The sequence below is a fragment of the Moschus berezovskii genome, chromosome 26 (genome assembly GCF_049115385.1).
Source record: "Moschus berezovskii isolate FMDL1 chromosome 26, NW_MosBer_1.0, whole genome shotgun sequence".
Classification (NCBI taxonomy): domain Eukaryota; kingdom Metazoa; phylum Chordata; class Mammalia; order Artiodactyla; family Moschidae; genus Moschus; species Moschus berezovskii.
The window spans coordinates 28,439,097-28,447,432 of record NC_142485.1 but is presented as its reverse complement, the minus strand read 5'-3'; the positions used below and the strand labels follow the sequence as shown (position 1 = coordinate 28,447,432).

At 36.6% G+C, this 8,336-nt stretch overlaps 1 long non-coding RNA gene across 1 annotated transcript; it reads left to right on the top strand.

The window, feature by feature from the left end:
• The first annotated feature begins 587 nt into the window (after positions 1-587).
• Positions 588-6,689, top strand: LOC148773761 (uncharacterized). Its single transcript, XR_016036533.1, has 3 exons — positions 588-804; positions 5,818-6,012; positions 6,621-6,689. It is a non-coding gene; the product is annotated as an uncharacterized LOC148773761 (long non-coding RNA).
• The last annotated feature ends 1,647 nt before the right edge of the window (positions 6,690-8,336 follow it).

Below are 8,336 nucleotides of genomic sequence, written 5' to 3'. Positions count from 1 at the left end.
TCCAGTTCTTGCCTGGAGAATCCCAGGGTTGGGGGAGCCTGGTGGGCTGCCGTCTGTGGGGTCGCACAGAGTCGGACACGACTGAAGCGACGCAGCAGCAGCAGCAGCAGAATGAACTCTGAAGCCCAATGGTGATAATTCTGTAAACTTTTCTGGGGACAACTCTTGGCCTATTTTAAATAGCCTAAATTAACTTTTTCCTTCACTACTCTTTCTCCCTGCTAGTTAAAACAGAAAGAATTTCTTGTCATATCTATATTGGGAATAAATTCCTTGACTTTTTTTCTTCTTCATCAAATATTTATTACCTGTATTCAATCAGTACAAGTCCTGTGTTAGGCACTGAGATCAGAATGGCTGTATTTTTAACTTTTAAAGTTTTACTATGGAAACAGCATTTATCATGAGATCTACCTCTTAACATTCGTTAACTGTACAATATATTATCATTGACTGTAAGTACAATATTATACATCAGCTGTTTAGAGATTATTCATAATACCTCATATAAAAATCAAGCCATATCTGTCCTTCGTAGTTGGCTTATTTCACTTAGTATCTCCTTAAGGTTTGTTCACATGATTGATTATTGCAGAATTCACGTCTTTCTAAAAGCTAAATAGTAGTCCATTTGATGCACATACCACAGTTTCTTTATATATTTATCTGTTAATGGACTTTTGTTTCCACAACTTGGCTATTGTGAATAATGCTGCAATGAACATAGGAGTGGTAAAACCCTTTTGGATCCTGATTTCAGTTCTTTTTGGGTAAATTCAAGACGTGGAATTGCTGGATCTCAAGGTAATTCTACTTTTATTTATTTTTTAATTGCATATATTTAAAGGTGGACAACATGATGTTTTCTTTCAGGAGTTTTATGGTTTCAGGCCTTATGTTTAAGACTTTAATCCATTTTAGTTGACTTTTACGTATAGTGTAAGATAGGGGCCTATAAACAAACCTGTGATTAATTATTCCTTTCCTTCTTTCTGTAAACCTTTTTTCCCCTTTACTTGCTCATTGTCTCCATTCCTTTCCTCCTAATTTGGTCAAGAAACTGTTAGGTAAAGTTGTGAAAAAAGTGTCATCCATACAGTATTAAGGACAGCACCTAAAGTGGGGGGCTTTCAGAATCTGAGTGAGGCACTAGCGTTTCTGGGGGCCTGGGTACACGGGCGTGGGGGCAGCTTGGCCTGGTTACTCCAGGGTGAGACAGTTGAGGGAGATGTCTGATGGGGGAGGCGAGCAGTGGCATCCATTGTGAAGGATTGAAGATTGAGTGGGGTGCGGATGGCATCTGTGTAGTGGAATGAAGCGGTAGCAACTGGTGTAGGGTATTCAGAAACCAAGCAACTTGGGAAGCTTGTCTGCATCAGTGGTGAGGAGATGGGGAGGATAAAGAGGAGGGTGATGGTGGCTCTGATACGAGTTGAGTACTTAAGCAGGTAAATGATCAAATAGTTATTTATATTGAGTAAAGCTGAGTCTGATTTATTGCTGTTGGAAAAGGGAGTTACAGAATGGAAAAAGAAAAAATGAGGATAAACCCTGGAATGTTGGGTTAAATATGGAAATATTAATGTGAATTTAACTTTCAATAGATTAGAAAGAAAAAGATGAAGGAAGGAACGAAGGAAGGAATGGAGAAAGGGAGATGTGGGGATAAATGATGTAATTCTATATATTCTAGGGTATTCTCATATACCCTAGGTCTGTCTGAGAGAGCTTGGGAGCAGAGATACCCCAATAGCAAGGAGCATATTGTTCACTCAGATCTCCCTTTGTAAACACCATTCTCCACTAAAAGGAACCAGAGCTCCTTGGAGGAATTTCTGATTCCTGGGCTGGAAAAGGGAAGAAACAAGAGAGTCAGGAACAGCTTGATGTGCCAGAAAATAAAGAAACGTTCCCCTAGTGATGGAACCATATCAAAAGGATACACAAACTACTTTGAGATCCCCACTAGTTAAATCTGGAACAACCTGAGCATTAAAATAAGAAATACTGGCAATATATTAGAATCAATGGAATAAAATAGAAATCTACAAGTTCATGCAGATATGAGTGCTTGAACAAATGAATGAATAAATGGAAGAGTTGAAAGATTTTCAAAACAGAGGAATGCCAATAGAGAATATAGAATAAGGTAATTATTTGTCAATCATCAGTGTAATAAGTAACTCAGCCAAAAACATCAAAGCATGTAAAATATTTTGATGAGAGTTAAATGATGCACAAAATATTACCATTCAATATCAGATTCAAAGCACTTCTGCATGAAATACTTAACAAAGGTAAAAGAGAGAATCTTTACAACTGGGGAAACTGAAAGAAAATACCTTTTGTCAAGCACTTACCTTTAATATCCCCAGTAATGGCATGCATTGAACTTACTTATAAGTTGATAGAATGAAATGAGAATAATTCAGTATTACTTTTCTGATACTTCTACCCAAAATACGTAATTTGAATCTAGTCATGAAGAAAAATCACACAAGCTCAAATTGAGGGACATACTATAAAATAACTTACCTACAATTTCTAAAAGTGTCAAGTCATGTAAGTCAAGATGGAGGAACAGATCCAATGTGAAATGAACTTAACAGATATGCCAACTAAACAGAACTGGATCCTTTCCTAGAAAGGATATTATTGGAAAATGGTGAAATGTGAATCAAGTCTGGAGATTAGATGGTAATAATGTATCCATGCTAAATTCCTGATTTTGATGGTAATTCTGTGTATGTGAAACTGTCCTTGTTTGTTGGAAATTCATATTTAATATATTTGGGGCATCAGGTTGGCAACTTTATTTAGGAAAAAGAAAAAATATTCCTGCTATTATTCTTTTAGTTTAAGTTTAAAGTTACTTTAAAATAAAAATTTAAACATGTATACACACTACCCACACATAGTAGTACAGATAAACTGGGGAGATCTACACAAGACCTGTGTGTAGATGCCATCAATGTTATATCCTGGCTGTGATATTGTACTATAGCTTTGAAAAATGCTTCTCCTGAGGGAAACTGGTTTAAAAGTAAGAAGAAATTTCTGTATCATTTTTTACAACTCTGTGTGAATCCCCTATTATCTCAAAATTTTATAACTATAAAAAAGCTTCAGCAAGTTAGATTAAGGAAAATAATGTTTACTGAATTATATTAGTGTTAGGTATACAACATACAATATCTTTACCAGTTATATTCCATTTAAAAGTATTATAAAATACTGACTATATTCCATGTGCTATTCATTACATCTTTGTATCTTATTTTCGAAAGATTTTTTTAAAAATTTAAAACAATTTTTTATTGGAGTATAATTAATTTACAATGTTGTATTGGTTACTGCTATACAGTAAAGTGAATCAGTTATACACATACATATATTCATTCTAAGATCCTTTTTCCACATAGGTCATTACAGAGTATTGAGTAGAGTTTCCTGTACTATAGAGTAGGTTATTTATTTTATATTCAGTTATTTATTTTATATTCAGTTATTGAATTTTTATAATGGCCTATGACAGTGATATTATGCTTACTATTCAGATCAAGGAAGCCAGGTTGAAGTAATGTTAAAAACTTGACTGTTAGTAAATAGAAGAAATGGGGATTGGATTAGAATTTTGTCTTGTTTTACAGCTAGAAGAAAAACCAGAAAAAAGATTCTAAATGCACCGTATCACTGTTACTGTTGGAAACTTGTTAATAAATGTATACTTTTATCAAATATAGAGTTAAAATATAAAAATTAATACCCACTAAATTTTATAGTCAGGCCATGGAGTAAATACTTTTGATTTTTATGATTCCACAAAACTCGAAATTCATTATAAATCTACAAATAATATTTTCACGATTCAGCTACAAAGAGCATCCTAAGATCCTAAATGGAGCCCAAAGTGCATGAGAAATGTCTGGTATTTTCGTGCCTGACATTACAATTTATAAACCAGACAGCTAACAGTAAATATGAAAGCACTCAAGAGCAGTATGAGAATATAGGAATTGAAATGAGATGTGGGAGTAAAAGTACTGGTTATCTAAGTAGGAGATTCTCTTCTTTAAAATTAGCACAGGTTTAGTGTTGGATGTGTGCAATATGCTTTCTGAGGGGACTGATTCTTCTATAGAAGATGGAACATCGCAAGGCGAATTAAATTGTTGCCAACACTAGAATCCAGATACAGCCCTTTTAGAAATATCACTTTTTGGTAGAAACATTGTAAAAGAAGAATGGCTGTAAAATGGGGAAGTATTTCATGTCAATATGTGGAAGCAAATTGGGAGATCAATTACTATGTGGAAGTAATAAACAGTATTAAAAATATTAATTTGAGGGAGTAGATCTTTTTCCTATCATGGTGAGCACATTTTTTACTTTCTCTCTGGCCCCAACAATGAAAAAAATAGATTGTGACATCTGAGTCCATCTAGGAAAGTTCAAGCATTTAATTAGCTTTCTCCTCCAACCTAATATAGAGCTTAGAATATTCTTCACTGAAAGAATGCTTCAAAGATGAGGAATCATACTCATAAAAGCCTCCATCAGGTGTGTGTGTGTGTGTGTGTGTTAGTCACTTAGTCGTGTCTGACTCTTTGCGACCCCATAGACTGTAGCCCGCCAAGCTCCTCTGTCCATGAGATTCTCCAGGTAAGAATACTCAACTGGGCTGCCATTTCCTCCTTCTCTGTTAGGTGGGCTTCCCAACATTTTCTAAAGTTACCAGCTGGCAAAACTGATCTAGCTGAAAATTTATAAAGACTTTGGATATATTTACACTAATATTTTAAAAATATTCTTATTTTGTAGGCTACAATGCAAGGATTTAAAATTTTTTTATCTTCTGGACATTATACTTCAAATGTCCATATTTATCCACCTGGTGTGTGGAGATAGCTAAGTTCTCATATTAACCTCTAGACTTCCTATAAGGGCGATTAACTGAGAGATTTAAACCAAAGTCCCTTTTCCACTCTTTTAAAACACGAAGAGTGCTTAACAGAACTATACTTAGTGTCTATGAGAATTACTACCTAGTGCATTTAAATACTGTGAATTTAAATGAATAATATATAATTTAAGTCAGAATTTTTTTTTACAAAGTTAAGTGTATTAAATACATTTCCCTCTAATCTTCAATTATTATTCATGCTGATTTTTTTTTTTTCTCATTCTTGAGTAAAATTAGCTCATTCCAGGTCTTTACTGGGCCCTCCTGATTTTATGGTAGTTGTCACTGGACTCTCAGCTGGGAATTAAAATACTTTATTCAAGTATCAAAAATTTTATAGCCTTTTTCTCTATCTTCTGTAGACCTCCACTTCCCTTATTATCCCTCTATTAAGAAAGACATAATTAATTTCCTCTTAGAAACGATCAATGAGAAGTCATAACTTACCTTTCAAGTTCCAAGCTTCCCTGTTCTTGTCCACTTCCTTATGTTCCAACAAAAATTGTGTAGCTGCGTGATATAATGGTTTGGGGAAAATGATAATCTTTTAAACTTTTTCATATAATGTTATTTATAGATGTTCTTTACATTTTTTCTCTAAGTGCCCTTCCCAAGCAGATAATTCACAAATTGTGTTTATCTCCTTTTGCTACTTAGATTGAAAAAAATTTTTCAGATAACTTGGAGTATGTTAAGCAACTTCGTAAGTCTTTTAAATTAATTTTTTTTAAAGGGAGAAAGTAACAAACTTAAAAATTTTAGAGATGCTGAGACCAGCATAGACATTATGATGTAAATATTTGGAAAATAATCTTCAGACTGGCAAACACTAATGATGCTTTTTCTCCCCACAGATCTATCTTCACCTGATTTGCTGGCCCTGTCATTAGAATTTGCTGAGCTTCCCCCTGCCTCAGGACCTTTGAACTTGCTCTTTTTGTACCTGGAATGATCTTTCCTCAAGTTTGCCCATGGCTCTCTGCATCTTGTTACTTGGTTCTCTTATGAAAATATCCTCAGAGGGTCCTTTCCTGACCACTCTAACAGAGGTAATTGCATTCTTAGAAATTACTTGTTATGGTTTCTTTATAAACTTCAGCTCCTAGAGCATTGTAAACAACTGCAAAACATCATTTGGTCCCAGTCCTTTGTCTTAACAGAGGATTTTCTGCACTTTCTCATATCTTTAACTTAACTACTATGAATGTTTATGAATTTTTTTCCTCTGATGGTTAAAACCAGTGCATATCCTTTATGCTACCGTAGCAGGCGTTGTTTGAGCTTTTGGAGTAAAGAAGAGATGGGATACAGGCACTGTCAAATGGGCACGGGTACTACATACCAGCATTGTCCTATGTGCCAGGAAGGTAGCCGTGAACAAAACAGGTAATTTTAGGGGAAACATGAACTTAAGGCAACTTTCATATAACAGGATATTGCAAATGAAATAATAAGGGCAAACATAAAGATATGCTTCTGAGGAGTCATAACAGACAGCAGTAACAAGGAAAGTGAAAGATAGGGGGAGTTTACAAAGCAGGTCCAGATGAGTTCTCGACGGTAGCCTTATTCCATGGTAGATTTCTTTTGAAAATATGTGCGAAAATCTTGCTGCTATTGTCATAGCACTTGAATCTAACATCTAATATATTTACAGGGCTATTCCCTTCCTGATACTGCCAGTGTGAGTTCCGGTCCCCTTTGGCGTGGGAGTGATAAAAGGACGCCATAAGGTATGGAGACATTTGTAGATTTCTAAGATTTTTCTCTCCAGAACAATGTAATTTCCTAAACACTGCAGCTAGTCATGTTCCAGCAAGACTTCAGTATTGCTCAGATGACAGATTTGTGTTCCATTCTCAAGTGAGATGCTGAGTGTGATGTGGTTAGGCTGAAAGGGATTAATGCAAAATAGGATATGGGTTGATTATAGAGCTGAGAGAAATATGAGTTGGAATGTAGTTGATGTGCAAATTTCTGTTAGATGGTTGAAGCAAAAAACAATGGCAAGGGAGCCAGACTTGCCCCTTGGTATTAGAGTGATCCTGGGAATTTGTCATCAAGTGGAGGATGGTTTCTCACTGTAATTTCACCTGTGTGAGCGTGGTCAGGACACGTTATTCTGCTCTTGACCAGGTGATGATGTTTATAAGCCATGTCTACACATGATCTAGTCTCTCAAAATCATGTTAAAAGGAAACACTAATCTGGCTCCAGAAGCTCTGAGGCATCATTTTTGCTTTTCACCTTCTTAACAAGTCCAGCCAGTCCATTTCACTCTGTCCATGACACAGGAGGTTTTTACCACAAATGCTTTCAAATATAATCTCCTCTTTCAATATTATACATTCATGAAAACCACACATCAGAGAAGGAAACATGTCCGGTTTCTTCAGGCCACTTTGCTTCTCTGTTTCACTTGTTCCCCGTACCTCATAAGCCTCACTCAACACACTCCCATGCACCACGTCCACCACACCTCACTCACCAGACCCTCTGCCCTGTGACACTTCACCATTCCCTTGCTCTTGGTACAGCTACTGGCAAAGTGCGGTCTCTCAGGCAGCTGGCTGTTTGGATTGGAGCTACAGAGAAGAAGTCAAGAGATGGCCTTTCAAACAAGAATCTTTGGAATTCAGGAGAGAAAGGCTGTGAATACTGGCAGAGTGATATATATATATATATATTTTTTTCCTATTGCATTGTTATTATAGGAGTAACATTGTTCAGACAGCTTTGGGAACTGGAGGATGAAGCCAGAAGGTGGGGGGAACAGAGTGTTCTTGGTATACGTGGAAAGTGTGTGCTATTGTAAAATGCTCCAGCGAGTGACAGAGTAGCCTAGTGGATTTGCCCGTTGGTTATACAGCACCACGTGTTTTATTCAGGAGTTCACTTAAAATATTTAGTCTTCTTTTTTTTTTTTTTTAAGGATTTTTAAAATATGTATTTCTTTATGGTTGCACCGGTTCTTTACTGCTGCATGTGGGCTATCCCTAGCTGCAGCAGGCAGGGCTTCTCTTCATGGCGGCGCCTGGCTTCACACTGCACTGGCTTCTCATTGCAGAGCTCCGGCTCTAGCTGCACAGGTTTCAATAGCTGCAGCACATGGGCTTCAGTAGTTGTGATGCGCAGGCTTAGTTGCTCTGTGACACGAGGGATCTTCCTGGACCAGGGATCAAACCTGTGTCCCCTGCATGGGCAGGCAGTCTCATCCACTGGACCGACCACGAGGGAAGCCCTGGTCTTTATCTTATAAGGAGAGATAACAACATGAGGCATGAAATTTAGTTTGAAAAATGACTGAAGGGAACATCCCCAAACTAGGTGAGTTAAGATATCTGTGGTTAAAAAGCCGTAACTCAAGAGTATT